Genomic DNA, 25130 nt, shown 5'->3' with positions numbered 1-25130 from the left:
CCCAAGTAAACAATACTGTGTCATCTAGATTTTTGATATTTAATTGGTCAATTTCCAGCTTTCCAGCTTAGGGAAAGTTCTAGATACAGACCAGCAGAATGATCTGTAAGCTATTCTGCTCAGAGAACCCTTGGGTAAGACCAGAATTGGTTGCACACTTTCATCAGGTTTTCATAAGGTTCATGCCGTGGTTATTAGTTTCCTTTCTCCACTCTCATAGAATGAACGATGTTCATTCCTTCCTTTTATTGTATAAAACAGTTTAGCGTTCTTGCTTCTCTCCACCATTATCCATGTTTTGAAATCACACAGTATCTCCAGTGTTGTTATGATCACCACTGGGTTTTTGGATTGTCCCACTCCTGTGGCAATTCCCCCTTTGAACTGTGGCACCGTAGCCTGTTTCCAGTTAAACGTAAGGGACTTCTCTTTTATGAGTCACCTTGGCAGGTTGATTATGATTCTCCTCATCTCTCAAATGCCATCTGTCCCCTCTTCCCAACCCCATACTTTTCCCTAATCCCTACCAGCAGAGTTTAGATGGAGAAGATTTTATAGAAAACCAATATTGGTAGACTTATTGTTGACAATTCATTCTTTTTTCTGATGTTTTATTTATGTTAAAAGCTACCATAACTTAGACCTAAAATAAAGAGGAAACGACAGTTGAACTCTCAGGCAGACTAATCCAGCATTCCTAAGAAATGCTGCTTCAGATATAAGATTTGAACACTACTTAGAGGCAGGTAGACATAGAGTCTGTGTGGCTTCACAACAAAAGCATGTATAACTATATATTCATGCACATATACTTAGACTCTTATATATAAACATGCTTTTGTTCTGAAGCCAGTTTCTAATCATTTCAGGATGTTACTATTTCTGTCATATTGTTAAGTGATTAATTAACTGACAAAAGAGTCTATTCTATCTTCAACTTTTAATAATTCTTAAATGCTTGGATGGAGCTGATTCAAACCCTTTTATCAAGGATTTTCTTCAATGTTGTTGAGAAAGACAAACACATCTCTGAACCAGCAGCTGTATTTTAAATTGTTATTGTTTTAGATGCAAAAAGCAGTAACAGTAACCATCTACTGAAGATGCAAATATAAAATCCAGTATTTTTTCTGTATCCTGGATTTATATTGTACATGATATATAATTTAAAACTTAAGTTGTCATTTAAGCTGCAGAGCACACATACAAGCTGCTTAACACCTGGCTGGTTCCTTTGAGATCAATTGAAATAGTAAAATCGAACAAATAATTGTGTTTTGGGTCAAGACAGTGGTAGAACGAAGTTGACTATTGCTCAAGGATATAGCAACTTCAGCATCAATAATACATAACATGCAGCTATATGAATAAATCTCTTTTGGTATTCAATTCAGTGGTTCCTCATCCTTAAAAGATTAGTTTTGTAAATGCATTTTGCAGCGGTGTGTAAATTATTACCTTTGGAGAAGCATGGTACACTTACCGGAGAACTACTTGGAAGGTTCAACAGTGTGTTTTTTCAGTAATGTATGAGAATCACTGATCCTGGATAAACGCAGCAGAGCCAGTTATCGTGACTGACATACTATAGGGTAAAATGAATTCAAATTGCAAAAGAGTCCGTTACTCAAAACCTGTTTTGGGATCTTGTTGAACTGTGCAATAACTGGACAAAGTTCCACATTTCTCCTTCCAGTTTATGCTTATCTGAACAATAAAAAGTTGGAGGGTGAATTTACATTTTATTCATGTTGTATTTACTTGACATAAGCTGCTAAAACAAAAACACTTTCTTAGTGTTTTATTAAAGGATTCAAAACCTGTTTCTTGGGATTTTTGTCTGAAAAGATCTTTTAATGAATCATTTCTGAAAATACAATCAATCTTTTCTGAAACATCAGTATATAGTGGTCATATAATACAGTGTGGGGCTGGAACTGTAATCTCTCCCAGGCACAAATAAATCACAATCAATACTCTTAATGAAACTGAGTTCTGCTTGGCAATGTCTCCTGCGATAGGGGTGGCAATTACTCTTTCTACTTAATATCAGTATTTTTTGGTGACTGTGATGGTCTGATGGTGAACAAAGCAAGGCTGTAGTGAGAGGTAATAACTGGAAGAAAGGCTTGTGTCACTTGGTACAGTCGTGGGAATGGCTGCATTGGGTCAGACCACTGTTATACCCTGTGGCTTGAGAGGGGTAGGAGCCAGCAGAGAGAACATGGGGAGCAGGTGAAAAAAAGTCATTCAGTAATGCTGTTAAACAGCAAAGAAATTACCCTCCCTGCAGACCTTGCCTGTCTGTAGTGACTGAAGCAGTGTCTGACGCTGACAGCGTTTGACAAACAATTGTCCTGATAGGATTTGCCATCATCAAAGTGAGGGCATTGCTGTATATTGCTTTTGATTAAATTCTTCTCTGCCAGCTGCCTCATGCGGGTGACTGGCAGTGAGTGGGGGAGGCCGGTGACCTCCAGCCCCCTGGTGTCCCAGCGCCTGGGGCTCCCAGAGCTGCTGGGGTCTGGTTCTCGTAAACCCTCCCGGTGCTTGCAGGCTCCCTCGCTCTGGGACAGCCCATCGGCGGGGGTGGCTGAGACTCCAGCTCTGCTTTGAAAAGTGCTTTGCAAACGTGGAAATACATTCTATTCTAAACTGGTTTCAAAACTGGGATTTTTTTTCCTCTTTGAAATGTAGCAGTTTTTTCCTCACTTGCAAGATACAGCAATACCAAGTCAGAGACATTTTACTGGCAGTGCTGCAGTGATGAACAGGCTTTCATGGGGGTGTAGGAGAAAAGAGTTAAGCTTGTCACTAGTTGCCTTAAAATGTTGTGTACAGTGATAACATAGTCTTGCAGTGTAGTGGCTGCCTTCATTATTCCTTCCTTCAGTCTTTCAGAGACTCAGTCTTTTGTCAGCTGTGACTCCAGTACTTTCTCTCTCCATTCTAAACACTTAACATTGTAAACCCCATCATTGCCCTTCTGTCCCAAAATTGAGGATGCACCTACACTCATGCTACTCATACTGTTAGTTAATAACCTTTCTACTGATAAGATACTTTTTTTGTAAGGTCATAGAGCATTCATAGCATAGTACTGTGATATTTATATTGGAGTTCTTCCACAATAGAGCTTGCAAGGCTGAATCATGACAACTTCTGTGTGGAGAAGTGCCTCTTCTAAACTCTACTTGGGTATTTAAGTAAGTGCCACTGCAATAATCAGATGCTATATGCACAGGTCTCAAAGGGCAGAGCTAGGACTGACAATCTTAAAAATAATTGCTTACCGGAAATGTTTTCAAACTCTAGTAAGCTAGAGATGTTTTCTCGGTCCCAAAATATTTATAGAGTTACTTGGACTAGAATACTAACATGATTTTTTTTTTTTAACAGTGACTTTTAGTGAGAAATTACTGGCCTTATTATGGATACAAAATTAAGGATGTGGTAAAAATATCTGTAGCTTTTAGTAACTCATGAAGAGTTTCTTTCTACAGAGAATGCCTAACTGATGAATCTAGCTCAGCTTATGGAGTAAGTAGAGGCATTAAGATATGACAAAGTGTGGACCTATTTCTATATGCAGATCTGCAGCAGAAATTGTAAGGCCACAATTAACATTGTGCTAATCTCTAGGTTTAGAAATATATTTTACAAAATGCATTAAAAATGCATGCTGAAATGCCAAGCATCTTTATGACGTTGTGTTCAAATGTACAAAGGTGTGTATTCTTAAAGAACTGAAGGGCTAGCCAGGGTAGATTCAAAGCACATTAAAATATTTAGGAAGTAGTATTGCAAAGCACAACAATCTGATTTATGAATAGGAGGAAATTAAAGTGATATGCCATACCTAATTATTTTTGTTTTTGACTTAGAAATATCATAACTGTCATAAAACAAAATTGTCTTTTGATTGTAGTAATATACATTGAAATAACACGTAGGAAAGTTAATCTTCTGAATCTTATGAAAAAGCTTATGAAATAAGTTATTTTGTACTGAGGATACATTTCTGCTAAAAGTTCTCTTCTATCTGAAATACTTAATTTTAGGAGTGAAATGAAACAGTGGATCTCACGATGGCCTGATGAGGTGTTCCTCCGTACGAGGAGCAGGAAGGCAGGCAGTCCGACTCACGGAGCTCCGTGCTACGCCTGTAGCCTGAGCACAAGCTCACTGCAAATGTCTGTCCCTGGGGACTCCCTGATGTTCCGCTACCTTTCCATCAGGGGAACAAGCTGTGGAAAAGATGAGGTAGTCTCACGTGGCAGAGGCTGGCCCTTAAACAGCTTTTTGTAGGTTTCCTCCAGAGTCTTGAGCAAGTCACTACAGCCTGGTGTGCTTGGGATCTGCCCAACGGGATAATCTAGTAGCCCCTTGTTTTGCTCTTTTGAGGACATGGCGAGAACATCCCAGGAAAAGTGGAGCAGTAGATGTAACAACCTATATGAGATACTGTAGAAACAAAGCTGATTCCCTCGGCAGCACTCGCTGAGGTCTGACACCTGGCCTCACGGCAAAAGGGAAGTTTTAAATATTCCATTTTGTGCATCATTGGCCAACTCAGAATTGACTGATTTATATTCAACGTGAAAACTGGATTTCAAAGTACCTTTAAGAGTGTTGCAAGAGGGCGGCTGGCCTGACAAGAAAATTATTCTGTGGTATCACTACATAATGTAGCTAATGAATTAAATCTAAAAATCTAACAACCTAAGATTAAATCTGTTTGAGATGTATAAAAATTCACATGAAAATGAGTTTTTGTATTAAAGTATCATAACTCATTTTTTCTTCTGCCAGAACATACATTACATCAGTGCATCTCTGTATGCACAGTTGTAAGGTGTTACACCACACATTTAATCTAAATACCAAACCATGATTATTTTCACATTTCTGTCATAAACCTTGTGTTTTATTTTTACAGCGCATCCATGTCAGGAATCATATGAACAATGATGGCCAATATTTGCTTTGTTAATAGAGGTTTAAGTGGGGATTAATAGAAATAGCCTGATTATTCATGTTATTCAAGATGAAAAAAGTGTCATTCCAACCAATAGCAATAGCCACTGTTATTTACCATTTATGTTGAAACGCATGGTTATTTTGGTTCCTTGATACCTGTTGTAATGGTAGACCTTCCACTAACATTTTTTTTGTGAAAGTCCTGCTCTTAACTCATTAGTCTTGAAGAGCCTAGGTGGTATTTTTGTTAGCGTTTCACCTGGGCCGCTGCTGCTGTTCTTTTGGCTGCTCCCCCCTGCAGTGGGCGCTGCTCTGCCCAACCCTCTGGCCGAGTGCCTGCGGGGCTGTTCCTGTCCCTGCTCAGGCACAGACCCCTAAGAAAATAGTTTTCTTAGGTTCACATTTTATGCCCAATAAGTTTAATTTCAGAAGAATTTATTGCTTTGTTTTAATGACTCATTAAAATACCATTTTGTTTGTGGCTTGTCTTCACTTAAGGCAATATTTGAGAAGTTTTCAGTTATAATATTTCATTTTTATAAATCATAAAAAGCTATTTCAATCTACAAATTCTCTGTGGAGAAGGTACGGTGATTACCAACAGCTCAGTGACTAACCAATGTTTAAATGTGCACTGGCATTTTTCAACAAACATTTCCTGAAGTGTTTTTTATATACAAAACTTGAATCTTCAAGTGGGACAGTCGGATTAAGATGATAGGAAGTGGTAGTTCAGAATGATTCATTTTGGGCTATCAAATAAATCATCTCTGTTATTAAAAAAAAATAAATTTATTCATTGAACCTTAACAGCTTCTTCCAAAAGTTGTTCTAATTTATCAACTTAATACAAATATGCCCTTTTAAAAGTGCTAGTATTACTAATATTAAAAGAAATCACATGCATCAAAAGGCCAGGAAGCATCGGTAGCTTTTTGGATGCTGATATGTTTTTGTTATAACAAACCACTGCACCTTCCAGACTTCTAAGCTCACTGTTGGTGTGTGATTACCCTCGTGCTGCATCTACTTCAGGAATCCCATGGTGTCCATCACAGCAGTAGCTAAGCTGTTCCTCAGTAAGCAGCACGCTGATATTGCTGACTTGTACCCTTAACAGACACCCATAATTTTTTTATATCATTGTACATATGTGGTGGACTTGGGTGGGACTAATTATTTTTTTTTTAATTAGAAGAGGACAAACATCACCCTTGCAAGCAGTACCTGCGGGAAGCTCTGACTCCGCGTGCTCCTCCTGGGCGCAGGTTCCTCGTTGCAGGTGGTGACGAGAGGGATGGGGGAACTGCTGCACAGCCTCTGCTCCCAGAAAATATAACCAAATACTTGTGAGTGATTGATGATCATACAGACCACAACATGTAAACTGAGCAAATTATTTCCAGTTGTTGTAATTTACCTGTGAGTATTTTGAGGGTTGGCTAATTAAATTATGGACTGGATTGACGTGGCAGGCAAGATCATTTGGGTTTTTTTTGAGCTGTTCTGAGGTTCTTTCTCATCTCCTGTCTTCTAAGTGATAACTCTGTTCGTATTGCTGAATTTTAGAATCTCTCCACTCTTGCAGGAGTTTGAACAGCTCCCTTGACTGTGCAGCACTTCTCTGCCTTGGTACTAGAGATGTAAAATTGAGTGAGTGAAAAAGCTAAAGCTGTCCTTCTGGGTGTGCTGCAGTTCTCTGGCTTCAGCGCTGTGCTCGCAGGTGTGGGGAGCTTTGGGTCTCAGCACCTCTACTTCACCAGCACCAGCTTTTAGCTCTGGGTTCAGACAATGCAACCACGCTTGGCTCAGGCTCTACCTTCTGCACTTCAGGCACCGTCTCTCGTATCCAGACAGCGTCCGCCCACCAAGTACCTTCTCCCCTTGCATCCTTATTCCGAGTGTCAGAAATGCCATGGGATAATTGCGGTGTCATTGAACCTCTTGCTTTCCGGCCGAGTTTCAGAAGTGGAAAATTAAATGTATTGAAAGCAATTGAGGCCATTGTGTCTTCCTGGTGAGCCATGGTAACTGTCAGAGGCAGGAATTAGTCTTGTCTGGATACAGAAGAACAGAAATGTTTATCTATTTCAGTGAGAGGTGAAATAGAATATATAGGCTGAAGCTAAAGTATGCTAACAGGGTTGGCTGTAATGAGATTATACGTCTTATAAGCACTAATGATTATATTCCCATTACTAAAATATACGTAGGGAATGAAGACAATTATACTGCAATCACTGTGGGGCTATGAACTTGTTACAAAGTATACCCAGGAATCAGGCACATTTTTATATGTTGACAGCTGTACTTTAGCTTTCACACTGGCATATATCAGGAATCTCTCTCCTGAAATCAACAGAATTAGTGCAACTGGAAGTGAAGAGAGAAAAGCAGGCCAAGCAAGTTAGTATCTGTGTAGGAGGGAAAGCAGGATGAAAGCATCCTTTTGCTAACAACCATTGACTTGGTAAAATATGGTTTGCTTGAAATATATTTTGCTGGAGTAAGCACTGTCACGTAGGTCCTGGATTTCAGCGGGTATATAATCTTACTTTCAGCGTGATGTATGTAAATCACTAAACAACCATGTATACCCACTCAGCCCCAGCCCAGTGCATTCAGTGGTATGTTGAGACCCTCCCTGGGGTGCTGTGCAACACAAGATAATATTTCCTGATGCTTTCCTTTCTCTTGGCTGTCATCTCTGGTTTCTTATTTTATGATTTTCAGGGCAGGAGGTATATTTTCCTTCTGTGGTTGTGAAGTTTATAGCATAATGAAGCCATGGTGTGTGGCTTGAGATGCAAATAACTGATGACTACTTGGCAGCTAGATCTGTCCAGTTATACGGTTAAATGAGAGGACTTGTGCACACAGAGTAAATTGCTTTTCTGAAGGACGGTCTGGGAGCAATGTCCTTGGCCAAATGTTGAGCTACCAGGTTGGAGCATATTGCAACACTATTTTTTTGGACACTATTTTTTCAGTAAAGAGTGTCATTCCCTCACTTTGAATCTTTGTATATATTAGATTAAATCACATTCAAACAAAGCTTTATTGATTTAAATGAAAGTAATAAATCTCTTTATTGGAACATGACATAAAGAGTATATACGCTGTACTGTCTGTTGGCCCTGCGACTTGACTGCAGCTCTTTAGACAGGGCAAAAGGAAAAGCAAGTGAATAAAAACAGCCTTCCTGGTTAAATGCCCCTCTCCCAGCTTCACAGACAGGGCTGTACTTTACCAAAAGAAACCATGATGACAAAATAGTGACTCATAATACCGGTTGTGAAATTTTTCTGGATAGTGCTTCTGCAAGCTTTTAAGGTGTAACCAAATCTTTGTGTTCTATTTATGCTGTGATGCGCTGATTTCTGTGTTTCATTTCTCTGTGATGGGAAAAAAATCCTCGTTGCCGTCAAGAACATTTTGTCCTGGAAAATGTACATGCTAACACAACAATATAAACAAGTGGCCTTGCTGGCTTCACAGCTGGCTTTTTCTGGCGCCTCGGACGATTGTGGTCAAAGAGGATGTGAGAGAAAACTGGGATACTTGTCTCAGTGTCTGGGGAGATGGCTTTTTTTTTTTTTAAATTAGGAATTACATCCTTATAGGCGTTGCTTATTTGTGTTTTTGAAAAATTTCTTTGAGTTGCTTCTTAACCAGCCTAACTTTGAGAAACTTGTTCACCTGCATGCCAGCGGCATGGGATATCTGTTGTAGTGACAAGTGCTCGCTTCCATGCTTTTGCAGATTAAAAAATTCACTGTGTCCATAACTCTCCTGTCTTGCAGTTGTCCTCCTCTGAAATATCTCCAACCTGTTCTTCCAGGTCTTCATCTTTGTGTAGGTGCATGGAGGTGATAAATGAGCTTCACCTGGAGGATGAACACAGCGCTGAAGCTGAACTCTTCAGTTTAAATATCAATGTTGCCAACGTGGCCTTCAGCAGGACTTCTCCCCCTGAGAATGGCTTTCCTCGGAGGCGTTTTGATCATTACTTGTCAGTAAGTGTCTATGAAAAGAGTCTTCAAAAGGTCCTTTATTCTACTTGAGCTGTACAATAATTAATTTTATATCACATGATAGTTGTTTACTGTTCAATATCTTCAGTAAAGTTTCATTTCTAATTAATGTGCATACCAGGAGGTTTCTCTTTATCTCTCAGAAGATATGTACTCAGACAATCCTGTTCTAGTAAGAAGTGCGCAAGTGTATATGCAAAACAGAGAAGCCTCTGACTCTTATTAAATTTCTAGAGCAAGCCTTAGTGTTATAAGCTTTTGATCAGATACGATCTTTTCTCAAACTCAATCCAATATCCCTGGGTGGCAGCTATTTCTTTACTTTTTTTTTTTACCCTTCTTATTTTAGCTGGTAGTTTCTCATCAGTTTTCTCCTCTCGTTTCCTCCGTGTAGGAACTCAGGCACTGAGTAGTCGTGGTGCAGTTATGCTCTTAAATGTGAAATTGAGAAGGTGGCAGTGCCAGCTTGGGGTAGTTTGCTCTGTCCTGGAGTTTGGGCTGCAAAATGTCTGTGCTGCCTCTGGCTAAGACAGACCTTAAGTGCATGCCCTGACTGAATACTGGAGAAACAAAGCCTTCCTGTTGTACGGGACAGCTCGCCCACCCTCATCCCCTCTCAAGAGGCTGCTGGTGTGCCCCAGCACAAAGTCCCTGCTCAGCTTGCACTGTTTGAATCCTAGGTGCTGTGCAGCGACTGCTTCAGGACAAAGAACAGCTGGGTACATATTTAAAAATGTAAATTCCCTCTCTGCAATTAATCTAATTAATGAAGGCATAAATGAGTAAAATAATTTTATAAACAAACTACTCTTCTCCAACTCATTATAATAAGCTTCTAGAGATGTCTTCAAAAGCCTTACCTTGCACCTCCACTGCCACATCGTGTTTAGTGTAAGTGCACAGTCTCACCAGAAGGATGTAATCTTGCACAACACTTTCTTTTCATTCAACAGTTCTGCACATAGCCAGCTGTGGTGTTTGATCCTCTGAACCAGGTGTTCAAAGGTCCTCGTGCAACTAGAGGGACAAGCAGATGGGTAGATGCACGAGCTAAGTGCCCAGCTGCCATGGAAACTGATTGAAATTAGGAAATCAATTAAAAACAAAACCAGAAAAAAAAGTGTTATCACTTCAGGAAACTCTTTGCTTGTCTACATCTTTTCATTCTCTATAGCTTCTTCCATCTTCGGCATGCAGATATTTTAAGTTTTAATTTGTTACCATGTATTAGCTCAACAAAAGGAGTTCTAAATTAACCTGAATTACCTTGCATTAGCTACAGGCTGAGTGTATGCATAAACATGGAAATCCAGCTGCTTTATGAGGAGTTGCTCTGGCACAATGGCTTACTCTTATGTCTAAACTCTTAGAAAATTTAGCCTTGAGGGCTGACTTTTCAAATGAGATATGAAAAAAATAAATCATTTTCAGGCCAGGAAACTAGGAATCTGTGTCCTGTCAATGGCGTAGCTGGACAATCTATAGAAAACTCTGGATAAAAAAGAATTTTCTATATTTTGCTGATTTGAAATAAAGTTGTCAGAATGTGCCTAATGCTAATCATACTTGGCTGAAAGCAGGCAGTGTTTGTCTCAATACCTGTCTGGATGTGGTGCCTGAAAGACATTGAGTCCCAGCCGAGTTTTTCACCTTTAAGTTCCCATCTGCTCCCCCTGCTCTGTCCCACTGTGTCCTGTGCTCTTCCGCTTGTTCCTCGCACCCCTCAGTTGTGTTTTTTCTGTGCCTGTGGTCCCGCTGCTCAGCCCTGGAGCACCAAAATCAGGAGCAGCAGCAGCATGATCTAAAGTATCTCCTGTGGGCAGATCAATAACCCTACCAGCATATATTTCTCTTTCAAACCAGCATTTTTAGGTTCATCAGTCCAGGAGCTGGAATGCTGGAAGGGCCCCGAAGGTGTTAAGAGGCCATACTCATTGCAGATCAGTGGCAATCAAATCCCGGCCAAAGTTCAACCTTTCAGCTTCTTTAACTGACATTTGGAATGGGATTTTCGGCCATCCTGAGAGATGAAGTTCCACTAAAAATCAATGGGACTTCTACAGTTCTAATGACTGAAACGCCTTCAGAAATCCCATCCTTGGGATTCTAAATTATCGTCTCATTTTCAGAAGTGCTTAGCAGCTTTGCCTAGGTTTTACTGCTGCTGGATAGCACTTGGGTCTCTCTAAATCTCCCCCATTAATGATCTTAAGAGCTGTGGGAGCTGTGCTGAGACACCTGCAACTATGGCTGGCATTTGTGGATTTTTGGATTAATTTTTTAAAACACTTGCCAGAAAACCATGGTGTTCTTAAATTTTTTTGAGATCTTCATAGAGATAAAGCCTTGTATTCTTCTTGCATTCCCCTTTGTCAAGCATTCAATTCCCTATTCGATCTACAGGATCTAAATAAATGAGCATGTTTGCCTGTCTTACCCAATGTCTAATTAAATATGAAGATTACGGATGTACTTGAACTGAAAAATGAATGCTGATATATTTTCATTGAGATCTGGATTTATAATGAAATGATTTATTACTTTCAAATTAGAAGCATTAGAAGAAGTTACAGTGTTTGTACTTGTGATTGCAACAAACTGCTTATATTTGCATCTCATGTTTTTTATACAAACACCATCCCTCTTTTGTAGAAAATTGCTCTGAGATGATGATGTTGCCCTTCTGAGATTTTTTTCCCTATACCTTTTTAACTGAGTGCAATGCCTAGGGGAGAAGCTGAGCATTAATCTATTGCTTTTCTGGTTCCAGTAGCTGAACTCAATCTGAGGCTTGAAATGCCTTACTAAAAATAAGATTTGAGGTTGTTACAGCTGTTTTCTTGTCTATAGTTTTAATTTCTAATGAATTCTGTGAACTTGATTTAACATTAATATGAAGTTTGATATTTTTCCTTTCAAGAATATTTTTCAATTGCTCCTTAGGCTTAGAATATCTGTGGAAGCCCTAAGTGACGTTCGTCCCTCCCCAAAGTTGCTGATATGTGGACAGCAAAATGATAAACTTCTGCAGAAATCACTATTTATCTTCGTGGCAATGAGATCGCTTAGAATTATCCAATGAGCAAGTTGATGTGCTGTATTTCAAGACACAAGACTGTCTGAGGAGAAGGGCAGGAAGACACAAAACTTTATGGTAGTTCATAAATGCAAAGGTATGTCACTGAGAAGGAGTAACGGAGAAAGGCTTCCAGGTGGTAAGCAGATGCATGTGTGGGGGTTCGTGCTCTGCAACTGGCATGGTTAAGCAGGGAGGCATTGCTCAGCCACATTTCATGGAACCTAAAACAAGAAGATATTGAAGGAAAAAAAAAAAAAAAGGATACAGTGATGGGGGAAAAAAAATAATATTTTGTGATTCACCTGGTATGAGGATCCCAGAATAGCTGTGTGTGAACAGAGCGCGGTGGCAGGTGAAGTTTATTTCCTGGAGATGAAGCAGAATTGCAAAAGAGGAAGAGAGGGCCGTGCTGTGTGTTAGCAGGCAGAGCCCATGGTCAGAGTGTTTGGTGTTAGTATGAGTTTTTTTCCATTTTTCGTCAGGATGAGACCTTGGGTGAACTACAAACTACAATCACTGGCACTAGAAGACTTTTCAGTCAGTTTTGTCTTGACTCATGCATGTTAGCTTCAGTACTGAGTAGATATCTGACAAATAAGTGAAAGCAAGAAAAAACTTGTTCATTTAGTTAATACCTATGTAAATAATATCATATATTAGTGTGGGGAAAAATGTCATTTTTGCTCTGGATTTACCGTAATCTGGCATAAGAATAATATGCAATATAAATGTGTTTATACCTTAGAGTATCTTGTTAAACCATTTAAACTTAACTAATGTTTAGCTGTTTTGAAACTTTAATTAGCATTTAACAAGAAAGCAACAGTATAGCCAATTAGACATCTAAGCAATAACACACACACACTTCTATTTTCTAGCAATTAATTGATAACTAGTTTACCGTGGGCTAATAATTAAATGAGAAAACATTCTGAGCAAATTGAAAGCACTGATGCAAATGAGTTCTGCATTTATTCTTTTCAAATTCACTGACCACATTATCTAATCTGTCGGGAACAGAGAAATCCTGAATTATGCTAAATATATACTCAAGCTGACTAACCAACCCTTAAAGCAGCATTTGTCACTTTTTGGAAGCTTTAATTGCTCTGCTGAAGGGAAGTCCTAATGCAGCGCCAAGGCTTGGTGGTTAAATGTGGTGGGACCACTGGTGTGAGGGCAGCTGGTGCTCTGTGCCCCCGTTGACCTGTTGCCTGGCTGGCGGATCAGCTCCTCTCTGCTTCTTCTGCTGGAGACAGCGACCCCAGGCACAAGCAGCAGGACGTGTGTGTGTCCTTCCCAAGAAGAAAAAAATCTCAACCAAGTCTGAAGACAAAGGGGTCACCGTTTCAGCTACACTAGTGCTGGCAGCAGACAACTTCTGTGTTCTGCCAACTGAAAAATAAATGAAATGTTTGACAAAGAAGAATATGAGTTGGCAAAATCAGTTGGTACATTCTGTACATGAAAATTGAAGACATTTTTCTACTGAATGCAGCAGTGATCACGGGGAATAGCTCCATACAAACAGGAAGCATCCCCATCACTTGTATTTGAAGCAGAGCAATCTCCAGAACATGGAGGAGAAAGTCTCATTTTGTCTTCAAGTTCATCTGTTTATGATATCTTCCTCATCTGGACAGGCAGTAAGGTGAAATTGCCTGAGGTCTATTAAGCTTTAAACACAAGCCATCTGTTCAAACAAAACGCTCCCCAAAAGGTAGTGTTTCCCAATACCACCATTACCCCTGAGCACTGCAAAACTGCTGTGTCAATATGCAGGGCATAAGCAAGGCCTGACCGTTTCGATTGCCTTTCCAGCACAGTGAAACTGGAAAATAATAAGGCGACACCAGGTATTTTAAAAGACTTGAAAGAAATGAAGCAATGTTTTCAATTATTTATTGTTTTAAATATTTTAATTATTTATTTTATTATAATTTATTTAGATAATTGTCTTATCTAAATTAGGAGGTGCTGTTTTACTAGTGTGAAATCAGTACCTGGGACCTCATGGCAGTACTTCAGTAAGTATTGTGTAATATAATAACTTGTGTTCAAATTTTAATGTGCTGTGTTTTCACCCATGAGTGCAGATTAGCAGATTATGAAGAATTAAAAACATTTGTTGTGTTTGGTTCCTTACTGAAGACTCGAATCCTACTTTCCATGTATGCACAGCCTTAGGAAAGGAGCGGGTGGCAGACCCTGAGAACAAACCCTAGAAGCATCCATCAGAGCTGCAGCTCCTGTGAGCGAAGGTCACTGCTGTCCCCACCAGGTAACCTCCCCGGGGGGCAAGCACCCCATTTCGGGCTGCTCTGCTCCTCGAGACCCCATCCACTCTTTGCTTTATGGACTCTCCTGACTGCTATAACTGTAATTTCTCTAGATGGATTTTTGTCAAGTCATTTATAGACAAGGTGAGTAATGACATGTCACTTCCTTCTTTATTTAAAAAGTAGTATTTACCAGTATCCACAGCAAGAGTTTCCTATTTGAAGCAGTCTCTCGAATTCTTTCTGAGCTGAGAAACAGATAATACTGAATGTAACAGACATTTTGGGATATTTCATGTCAAAGAAATATGGTAGAATTACAGAATAAGTATTGATTCACATTTATCACTGTTTCATAACATTTTTTATTAAACTTTATTTAATCCTTGCTTTCCAACTCATTACTTTGTCTCTGGTTGTGACAGACTTTTATGATTTATTATGACCTCTTAATAGATACACATTTTGAGTTACAGAAAGGTAGAGCCATATTAGTTCTTTCAATCTTCTCTAGTGCCAATATAGGATTACTTTGGGAAATGCTTGCTTAAAATGCTTCCAAAAGCTTTTTTCTAGTTTGAAATAACTCCCGTGGTGGGGTGTACAGCAACTCAACTATCATTTGAAGAAGAGGTTTCTGTAAGGGAGCTCAGGTACTCAGACTTTCCTCTTCCTCTGGAGCATCATACGCCTCGGTGTCGGAGCATCTTCTGCCTTAGAATTGGGGGTTACGGACTTGTAATGTTCAGAAATAAGGGCAAAGCAGACCTTATCGTTACAAACTTTCATTCCCAACAGCTGTTGCTAACACAAATATCTCCACATCATATATATGCAGCTATAATTTGAAATTATAAGTAGTGCCTAAATTTACTGGTATTTACTGCACAGACATAGAGATAAAATTAACTGGAAAATAAAATAGAAGGAGGTTTATATCTCATGTAGATGTCAGTGCTAACTTGAATTTATTTTGGTCTGATTAAGTATTGCATATAATTATTCATCAAACTATATATTCAGCAAAAACAGTCTGATTTAGTAACTAGAAGAAAAATATTGAAAAATATAGATGTTATTTATTAAATAGGAAATAATCTTAAGAAGTCATCAAAAGAGTTGCTGTCTGTAGTAAGTTTAAAAAAAATTAAAAAAAAATCTGACACAACTATCCTGGATGCTTTGGGTAAAAAGATAATTATTCTTTTATGGGCAGACTGGAAGTTCTGAAATTTGGAGACATGGTGAATTGCCATACTGATCACATAAGGAATATAACTGTTTTATTTGTGGAGTTTCTAGACTTTTTAACTTTTATTTATATGTCGTAACTCATTTACTTGTGATTCGTTCAGATCTCCCTTCAGAGCAGTTGAGTGGCTGCTGTGACTGCCGCATGCGTGGCTATCTGGAGCGCAGCTTCACAGGGCTGGCGTCTGGGGGCTCCCAGTCTGCGTGCTGCAAATGAGCACAAAACACCCACTTTGATACTGATGGCTTCTGGCTAGTGCTATTTCATAGTGGGCTTGATTTGATCTGTCTTTGTAAAGCTGTAGTTGCTCTTAAAAATCCCCAAAGCTGACGGATCTTCAGAATCCCCAAGAACCACCTTTTGATCCTCTGGAGTTTCATCTGGTCCCGTTTGAAATCAAGGACAAGGAAGGCTTTGTGCAAGCTCCTGTTAAGAGCAAGATACTACAAGTGTCCCGGAGTAAGTGGCAGCGCTCGGCAGCTTGTAGCCAATCGACAGAGAGCTCGCGGTGATTAATGGGCCCCAGTCTGCCCCGAGCCCCCAGCGTACCCTTGAGTGAAAGCAGGAAATTACTGCCGCCTTTCCTATGGAGTAATCTTCTTTAGCTCTTCATCTGTAAGCCTGCTTTGAGAGGAAGGGTGTTGTGCATCCTTTGCAGGAGTCTCTAATTGAAAGATGTTTTTCTGGCAGACAGGGAAATTCAAGGAAAAAAAAAAACCAAACCTCTAGGTGGGCAAACTGAACTCTGTGGCTTAAGTTTAGAAAACAGATATTTATTTGGAATTTTTGAACCTGCAGAAAAAAAACCTTCAGGAAAAATAGCACAGAGAAATACACATGTGGTAGTGTGATTTGCAGGCTGCCAACTTAATCATCTCGTTTAATCAGTGGGATGATAATATGAGTGTCAGCTGAATACTCTCTGAATGCTGGCCACATCGTGGTAAGCTGCCTTTTGTGAACCAACAGTAGTTTGATCGTCAGCACGCTTGGCTTTGTAATTCACCTCAGCTCCCGGTGAATTACAGCACCTCACTGTCAGTGACAAAGACCTAGAAGACATTCATATTTTATACTCTCATAACAGTAGGATGTCTGAGAAATGCACTGACTAAAGGAGTTATCAGACGATCAGCATCGTTTAAGACCCCTTTATGCCCTGGGAATATCATTAAAGTAGTTTAGTGCAATAGAGAAACTCTTTTCTGATGGGGACAAAGAGCGTGTTCTGAACACTGAGGTTTACAACTAAAACATTTTCTAATCAAATGGCCATTTTACACTCCTTAATTTAAGCAAATTTAACCAAAACTCCCTTTAGTGCTTGAAGGCTTTCTATACCCTTTCTTCTATTCCATTACCAAAGTTTACAGGCCGTGCAGCGTTCTTTCAGAGAAATACCTGAGCCACGTTTCCCTGGCAGCACCCTGCTCTCACTGTGTGCTGTCTCGAGCTCCTCCAGCCTCTCCTGGCTCTGCTCCTGCCCTCTGCATCTCCCGAGTGCTGGTGTGGAGCACTCATGCAAAGCTGCCTTTTAGATGCAACTTCACACGTCTCTCCCTGTTGAGGACTACTCCATGGGTCCTGAGGTTTGCTTTTTCCTCATCAGTTGCTTCCTCGTTTTGTCCGACTGCTACAACTTTCTCTCTCTTTCTCTCTTTTTTGCATTTACACTATGTGAAGCCCGATACCTGGCTGTAAGCTGAGAAAGCAACACGCTACCTGATGTTTGCAATCAATGTGTCTGTGCTTTTCTTTTGGGTGGATCAGTGGGTAACTCAGATTTTTGCTCTATACTAAGCCTAGACATTTTCCAAGATTCTCTGAAAATATTGATTAACCTTTTTGTTTGTGAGGCTATGGCTGTGAAATGCTGGTGTGGGTTTTTCTTTTTTTATCATTGTTTTTATTATTATTATTTTATAAGCTTCTCTGTGTTTTCCTGGAACCAGGCCAGCCTGGAAGCTAACAGTGAGATGAACTTTGCTATGTCAACATTAACCCTGAGATCTGCATACTGGATAGAAACCACTTTGTATATTTGCATCTATTTTCTGTTTTTCATCACTATTCAAATATTCCAGCAGATTCTGCATTTCAACAAGTAATGTCTGAGGTATGTATGTACTCATAGCTATTCTTATAGGAATGCTTCATGAATTTGTCACTTTATGTTGAAAGAATGAAGCAAACTTGCCGCAGCCCCGGGAGGGCTCATTGGATGTCTCATGTTTGCAGAATTGCTCCTCTTGCACATGGGAATCGTCTCCACTGGTCACTCCAGCATCTCTTACCACTTGCCAGGATTTCTCCTTTTCTTCCAGCAGGGTGCATTGCAGTAGTACTGATTGCAGTAGTGCTGTTTCCTTGCAGTAGGTTTCCTTGATGCTAACCCCGCTTTTTCATTTTTGTGCATAAACAGTGTGGTTTTGTTTCTGTTTTGTAGTGGATTGTTTTCAGGAAAATCATTACTACACATGTAAAGACCAGGCGGATCCTCCTTTCTATAAGATATGCAAAGCATAATCTCCAGCTGAGATGCAATTAGCTAAAGCCTCTGCTGTCTCAGACAAAAGGGGCTCTCAGCCCACCTGTGGAACACGTTCCTGGTGGAGCAGCAGCGCCGTGCCAGAGGTGGGAGGGCTGCCCCCCTGCACTGCTGCTGGGGACGAGGGGACAGCAAGGGGGCTTCTCCTGGGCACTGCTCCGCTGCCCCTGGCTGCACCAGCAGCTGCTAGGTTGACTATTTGCAAACCTAATGGTATTCCAAATGCCGCCAGTGGCTTTTTACATTTAGGAAAAGAAAAATGCTTTTCTGGTTCTTGTGACAAATTTGCATGCTAACAAAGTATTTTGTGTAACTTTCCAGTTTCTACATAAGCAGATACCCAGGGATGCCATGTTTTACAGGAGTTCAGTTGTCTGCCTTAATCAGCGTCTTGGAATACCTCATCTCATGCAGCAGTCACGGAAGATGAAAGCAGGAGGAGCTGATCCTGTTGCGAGAGGTGTTTTGAAATCCGGTGTTTTGGCACCTGTTCGCATCTCTGTCTTGATAGATGATTATCTTCTAAGAAAAATTTCCTGGGGTGGAAGCCATTCCCAGTTCTCCCTACATCAGTAATTCTCTATAAGAGGCTAAAATATCACCCTGATTTTAGGTTGTCTGACTCCCCCCACCCCCCAAATATTTGCAAATCTGTAACCAGACAGGGTATGAATGTTTTACTTGGTAAAGCAGCATTTGTTGTCCTTGGCTTGTGAGTGAATCTCCATTGCGTCAAGGAATCCCTGGGTGGGAATAGCACTGGTTATGAATTGCTTGAACAAAGCCCATGTTGTGCGCTTTGTTTCTCATACACAGTGCCCGTGCATGGGATCTGAAGGCATATGCAAATAAAAAATGCAATTAAGATCAGAGAGTTTGCAGCTGTTAAACAATTTAATCCTATAGCTTAGAAAACCCATGGCATAGCAAAGTCCGTGATAAAATATAGCTATTATGGCCTTTAAATCAAAGATTCCTGACAGTCTAGTAATGGGCTATCGTGCTCCCAGTGGCAGCCGTTTGCAGCGGCAGCAGCCAGGCACTGCCTGTCGCTGACCCGGGCCGGTGTGCAGACGGGTTCCTCGGAGGCGGCATACAGAGCAGGAGGAACGGGCACGCCAGTAAAGATGCTGGACTTCCACAAAAAGCTGAGGATGCAGAGCCTTGAACGGGGTAGTTGCAGGCAATGACATTGCAAACGCGTCGGGTAACAGCTGATGGCCGTGAGGGCTTTTTGCTTTGTAATTGGATGGGACTTAAGTGTTTGTTCTTGCTGTGTTGAATATTTCAATAAACATCCTCACTCTCCAGAATGGAGGGGGTCAAGGTCAGCTACTCCAGGAGATGTCATTAATAACTGTTTTTGTAGATTTTCTTGTGCTTTAAAGGCTTCAGAAGAGCCTGCATCTTAGGTATTCTGGCCTGGACCTTAGGAGCTGCTTTAATGCTGTGTACAGGGAAATTATCTGTGTGCTGGACTGATACATGTAGTCAGGTGCTCTGCCAGGCTGAGGCCAACAGGAGCCAGACCGGGATAAGCCTCCATTTTTCTGTCACCTTTTATGTTGTTTTTATCAGCTTCCAAAGTGAATCTCAGTGAAAATCTCCTGAATCTCCCCTGGCTAGCACAAACATATATTTATCCCGAGTTCCTGAGAATGTTTCTGCGTTGTTCACTTAAGAGCCTTATACGAGATGCTTTTCTTCATTCCAAGGGTGCAATGAATTTCCTAAGGGTGGATTTTTAATGTGACTTACAGATTTGTTTGCCCCATCCACATTTTTTGGTATGTTGCTTACCTATGTATTTAGAAATGTGTAATTATGTGCACTGTGGTACCTGTGCAGTTCCTAGAACTTGCTCACGCTAATCACACTGAACTGTCCTTTGGTATTTGCTTTGCAAATTTTGGTGCACAATAAATTTTACTTTATGCAAACAGCCTTGGGAAATCCTTCACCAGTCTTTGAAGTCTAACTCATGCTCACACCCTGGGCTTCCCGTCCCCACCCCACATGTTCCTGCCCTGCTTGTGCTGCTTAGTTCCCAGTACAACCTCCAGTGTCCCCGAGCACCAGCTTGCAGGGGCAGGGGGCTGTTAATGAAGCACAGGAGTCTACATGCAAAGGAAGGGTGATGTACCCACCTAACCATGCGAACTTGCATTTGCACAAAGCAAAGCCTCTGTGTGAAAGGATGCTCTGGGGCTGCAAAGCAGGGGGTGCTTGGGAATGGCTGTGTGCAGCGGTGGAGCAGGCAACATCTGCAGCTGGCGTGTTTCACAGGTCAGCTTTGGAAAGCCTTCTAAGCAAAACTGTTCACTCCATTTACATTGTACTTCTATTTCAAACAGTTCATTTAAAGTGACGTCAGGCATACATCAAGCAAATTGCTTAGAAGAACAAAACTGTCAGACAACTATAAATTAAAGCGAGTTATATCAGAGTTTATGGTTTCTTCAACTTGTAATATACCTTGCAGCTTTAGCATAGTAGTTGGGCTCATAGTAAGACAGCAGTTGACAGGATTATATTTTATTTTAAGAAGTATATATATTAAGAATTCTATTTGCTGCTTTCTTCTTCTTGTCCTTCAGTTTATGTCTTGGAAACAAATGGATATGAAACTTGGCCTTCCTTGTATCTCACTTGGCTCCCCTGCCATTCACTCATTCTTTCCATTTTCCTGTCCACGTTATGGCACCCAGCAGAGAACTGCTGGTCCTTTACCACTGCCACTTCATAACTGACAGTTGGAGGTCAAGAGTGTGGGCTCTGACGGTACCTCTGGGAACACCAGGCCAAGCCTCTTGGTGCAGGAACTAATCATGGACGGTCATTTCATGGACAAAAAGAAAAAAAACCAAACAAAAAACAACGATCAGCTCAGACTTATTGGAGTTTATCTGATACTTCTTCACACAGTGATACCAAAAGAGTTGAATTGAAAGCTGCTTTACATCAAGCCCCCCAGGCTGCTGTGGCGTTCCTTGGGGTGGTGGCTAGAGCACAGCAGTGGGGCTGGGAGCTCCCTGCAGCCTCAGGTGCTCCCAAATCCAGGCTGACACTGGAGCATCGCCACAGGCACCCACCGGCCACCAGCGTCTGGCAGTTTGTAACTAACCCAGAGCTTTGCTCGCTGCTGTACTGCTGCAGCCTGCCTCTGCGTGGAGCCGTGATGGTGCCACTGGTATGGTGCGATAATATAGAGATACATTCTTATAGATTTTTATTTTATGTATGTATTATATATAGTTCTTGTTTGGACTGAAAAATCGGCAAGCCCTGTATTGGATATGAATATAGCTTTTAGGATATAGCACGATGCAGCCCTGATATTAAATGTGTATCCCATGGTGTCCCCCAGTATAAAAAATATTTGCTCACACAGTCCTGTAGTCCTATGAGAAAATGCCCTGCAGAATATTCTGAATGATTCCATGCACTCAGGCTTCTGAATATAGATTTTTTTCTCTTTTATTTATTACTTTTTTCTTGTTCTTGAATCATGCTTGCGGTGGTCCTTCAATTACAGACTGTGGAGGTCACTAGAACATGATTAAAAATGATAAATAAAAGATATTGTGGAGAAAAAAAAATCAATATAACACTGACTGAAAATATAGTGAAGGTGTAATACTGTGCCCTTGTGCTTGCAAGTTGTTATTGGCCAGCACCCTAGTGAAATCTCTTTCCTGCTGTAATTGTCTCCTTGGGTGGTGCCCATAATGGATTATTCCTGGGTTTTCTTGATAATGTTTTAAACAACTATCATTAAATTTCCAGAGGGTTAGAAATAAAAAGGCCTAAATTTCTGAGATGTTATATGTCTTCTATGATAGGCTATGAGCTGTGGTAAATAACACATGGTTTAGGTGCTTACCCAATTTGCAGTGCAGGAATCACTGTCGTACCCCCAGAAATGTATGTGAACTTCTAATATTGTTTCCTGCAGGAAATGTGTAGATGCTCAAAACATTTCTGGGACTGAAAGTGTCACTTCTTAAAAATTAAAGCAGTTCTGATCACTTTTATGATTTTTTGTCAGGGTTGTTTCTGAAGTTTTACTCACGTTTGGTGAATTTGGTTTTGTTTGTTTTGAAACAACTTTTTCTTTTGTAAATTTGAATTAATAACAGTTATAAAAATAGATTAAAGGTTCAAGAAATTCTCAAAATTTCTTGAGAGAAAGAATGCATTGTGCCTCATTTATTTGCAATGCTCCCTTTTGCAGGGTGGACAGCTGGGATGACACAAAAGTCCCGTTCTTGCCAACACCTGGAGGACCTGACAGTGGCTAAGCTGAACTAGATCCTGCTGTATCTGAAGCATGTGGAGCCATAGCTAATATTTGTCCGGTCCTCCTGTACAGCCCAGACCAGGGTAAGTCAAATTTTCCCACTCAGGCGATTCAGGCCCGGTTTGGGACCAGCCCTGCTGCCCGCAGGCGGCCCTCTCCCTCCTGTGTGCTAGGCCGGGCCCTGGCGGCGGGCAGCGGAGGGCAGCTGAGGGGCGCACCCAGAGCAAGTGCCACAAAATGGAGGCACAGGGAGGCCCCTCATCTCTGTCTGAGTTCCCAAGCAGCGCTGTAATAAGAACAAACAGCAGCACAAGAGCAGCTAGTTCTTCGTCTTTGCTATTAGCCTGGCTCTGACATTCGGCTGTTCCCCAGAGCGGTGGTCCCCAAGTGAAGCTGCAGCAGATAGGACATTGTTTAACGGTGTTCGCAGTTTGTGAATTGATCGAAAGAATCGGACAGAACCTGTTCCTTTACCCTGAGGGCTGCCCAGCTCTGCTGTTAGCAAGGAGCTGAGCTCTCCTAAGCGCCGCCTTGCTGCTTGGTACAAACAGAAGTGCTGCTGATGAATTAACAGCAGTGCTTTCCCTGACTGCTCTTACTCGTGAGGATATTTCCTTAGAAACTCAACAGTAAATCATTATTTGTGCATTCAGAAGTGGGAGAGACAAGCTCATATACATTCCTTATGTGTGGAGGGATCTGTCCAGGTACTCGCGTGCTCCCTCCATTACTGTAATACGTGCTTTATTTAACCAGCTTGTGCATCTCACAGAGAAACGGACCTATCAATTTATCTGGTCATTTATAGTTCTCCTTCCATTTCTGTGTTATCTACTGTATTTCAACCATTTACGTACTGCACTAAAACCTTTTTTTTTTGTTCAGAAAATATTTTTGGTATATCCTTAAAACGTAAATTGCAGCCGATATAGAAGAACAACCTTCTCGGTAAACTTTCTCAGCCAGGAGTAAAAATATCTTTTTCAGGTGAGCTTTTTTTTTTTTTTTAAGCATCTTAGGGTAACTACCATCAGCAAAACCTGCAGTTATAGCAGGTCCTTGATAGGCCTGCATGTGAGGGTTACACAGCTTTTCATCCCCAGCCAGATGCCCCTGGCTGTTCCCCGTCTGGGCAGGGCCTGGCATCTCTGGGTCAGCAGCAGAGCGCTGCAGCCTCGGCTTCAGGCGGTCAGACCCGCTCCTGTGCTGTTAGGTTGGCCCTTGAAGTTTCGCATTCCAAATTTTTCCAGTACCGCCTCAGCATTATGCTGAGACTTGTCTCACTCCTGAGACAGGAAGAATTACAGAAAAGCTTCCAGAAGTTGAGCAAAAGATGTACAAAACTAGGGTTAAAGGGGTTCTAGTGAAAAAGTAGGAGCTGAAAACATTTGGGTCCTTAAACACAGCCTTGAGAGGAGAATAATGCTCTGCCTAAACTTTGTTTTCCGTCTAGAATGTGCAGCCCTTAAGATGTTGTCTTTTCTGCAGCTCTGAATTATGAATGGCCTTCGCTTTTTCTACCTTGCAATTCAACAAAAAAAAAATAGAAGAGTAGAGGGTGAGTGAGAAATCCCAATGGAAACGGGTAGAATTGTAGCATGTTTTCAAAAAAAACCAATGCCAACAAAAAACAAACCAACAAAAAAAACACATTACAGTAAGCATATTTCTCTTGCGTTCATTAAGCTGTTTCTAATGAGACCAGCCACTGGCACAGTGCCTGTAGACAGGAGGGCTGCCTACCCTGGCCTTTAAGGGCCGGGCTCGTTCCCCGTGCCCCCATGTAGCACGCTGTTGCACGTGCACATGTGGATGCAGCACGAGTCCACCGAAGCGTCGTGCTTTGTTATGCTCTTTGGAGAGCTGTGCTGGAGAGAATTCACTGAAGGAAAGTCAACGTAAGCTTCTTACCCTTAAAAAAGGCATCCTTCATGATAGGAATGAAATCAGTGTTAGCCTTCTGTCTTTTGCTTTAAGCTCTCCTGCCTGCTGCTGAATACCTCCAGGATAAAAGATGTGTTTAAGATGAAGCAGAGAGAAGCAGTACATAAAAAGCATTAAAACTCACAAAGCTCAGCAAGAGGCAAGGGATCTTTTACCCCATTCAAAGTGTTTCACTAAGTGAAAAAGTGACAAACTTCTGGTTCATTCTGGCGCCGTCCCTAATGAGATTGCCAAATGGGCTGGAGCGTTCATGAGCCAGTCAGCTGGATCAATTTGTGTTTGGCTGCTTCGTAAAACGCAGTGATAATAAACTTGCTGTTACAGAGACAATTCCCAGGGAAGCTATTTAAAAATCGCAGGCTCTGTTCAGAGTGCCCAGCTTTACGCTAGAGGAAGTCCTTTGACTTCCATGGAGCTGCTTGTGCTTTCCCCTGTTGTAAATCTGAGGAGGCTATAGGATTTTCCCTGGCTGTGGGATTGTTGCCACTTCACCTTTGGGCAGAAACTCCGTTAAACAGCAGATACAGGACGGACAGTGGGAGTGGTAAAATGCACAAAGACATTTTCACCCATAAGCATGGTTGCTTGTCTTTCTGCCACCTTGTTATTTCAAACCTGGTGTTTACAATTATTCCCATAGCATCCACCAGACTGCATGAAAACTGAGCTAAAAAATGCAACATATGATGAGGTGCACACCATGGAAAATGCTGA

The 25130-nt window shown here is 41.1% G+C and overlaps 1 long non-coding RNA gene across 2 annotated transcripts in view; it reads left to right on the top strand.

Annotated features, from left to right (window-relative positions):
* The window catches only part of LOC308200234, a 37206-nt gene extending 16703 nt beyond the window's left edge, over positions 1–20503 (top strand). The window contains exons 4-11 of one of the 2 annotated variants that reach the window (XR_013955361.1): positions 4062–4263; positions 6176–6329; positions 6569–6633; positions 8822–8996; positions 11958–13813; positions 14245–17213; positions 17577–17740; positions 18494–20503. This is a non-coding gene — a long non-coding RNA (uncharacterized lncRNA). Of the gene's footprint in view, positions 1–4061; positions 4264–6175; positions 6330–6568; positions 6634–8821; positions 8997–11957; positions 13814–14244; positions 17741–18493 lie in introns of both variants that reach the window. The other variant, XR_013955360.1, reaches the window with a different exon arrangement.
* The last annotated feature ends 4627 nt before the right edge of the window (positions 20504–25130 follow it).

The sequence above is a fragment of the Anser brachyrhynchus genome (assembly GCF_964034855.1).
Source record: "Anser brachyrhynchus genome assembly, chromosome: 10".
Taxonomy (NCBI): Eukaryota; Metazoa; Chordata; class Aves; order Anseriformes; family Anatidae; genus Anser; species Anser brachyrhynchus.
Note: the sequence above shows the minus strand (reverse complement) of the source record. Positions and strands in the feature narration are given on the sequence as shown.